This window comes from Pistacia vera, unplaced genomic scaffold (assembly GCF_008641045.1).
Source record: "Pistacia vera cultivar Batoury unplaced genomic scaffold, PisVer_v2 Contig270, whole genome shotgun sequence".
Taxonomy (NCBI): domain Eukaryota; kingdom Viridiplantae; phylum Streptophyta; class Magnoliopsida; order Sapindales; family Anacardiaceae; genus Pistacia; species Pistacia vera.
In genome coordinates, this window is record NW_022196080.1 from 1,159,082 (window position 1) to 1,160,000 (window position 919).

Genomic DNA, 919 nt, shown 5'->3' on the forward strand with positions numbered 1-919 from the left:
TCCAGCCATTGATTGTGACCACGTGTCACCAATTTGCGTGAAGAGTGACCTTCACGCTTGGTGAAGATCAACCAACGCTTCTGTTTATTGAAATTGTCAAGTGTCAGTGTGATTATCTCTTCCACATTAAATGCGCCCTCATCCACATTTAATACTTCAAAAAAGAATGTCATTTCAGCATGGCTTACATTTAATGCTCATAGCTAATAGTTATTGCGCAAAGACAAGTTTGTTAGATAAAGCTTATTTTATTGACCAATACAGCTATCAAGTGTAACGATAACATTTAAGGAGGTCGTTTGAATAAGGAATTTTTTCCACGTGTCAAATTCTAACACCGAGCAAGATGATTCTCAATTTTCGACAGCAAAATGTTCTAAGAGTTTTCAGGTTGTGAATGATAGATAGAGTTCAAAATACATTTTAATAGCACTAAGTAGGATCTGGCTAAGGTCATTAGACCTTTGGGAACGATCACGTCAGGTAGTTTGTGTAGTTTTTGAAATCCATGTCACAATTTAAACTCAATTCGCTAGTCGGATCAAGACATCAGCCTCATGTCGTTTGTAATAATGTGATTGTTCTTGGCTGTTGGCCCGAGCAGACATTCCTTAAGACAAGTTAGATCACGAAATAATCATAAAGTTCTCAAGATTCAATCCTTGAACCTTAAGAACTGGAGAGCTTCTGTTATACCTAAAAAATCAGGGCTAGTGTAAGCTTACATCAGCAAACACAAATCAGAGTTCAGGAAGGCTTTGTGCCATCTAGAAGCTACCAGCTGCCCCAAAATAGAAAGAATACGGTTGTCATCAACTTATCAAATTCAGGTTTTGTCTATAAGTGACTAAAGACCGCACACCTATCCAAGCCCCAGTTAATTTGAGGATATTTTCTAAGTTATTAGCCAATGAGAGGT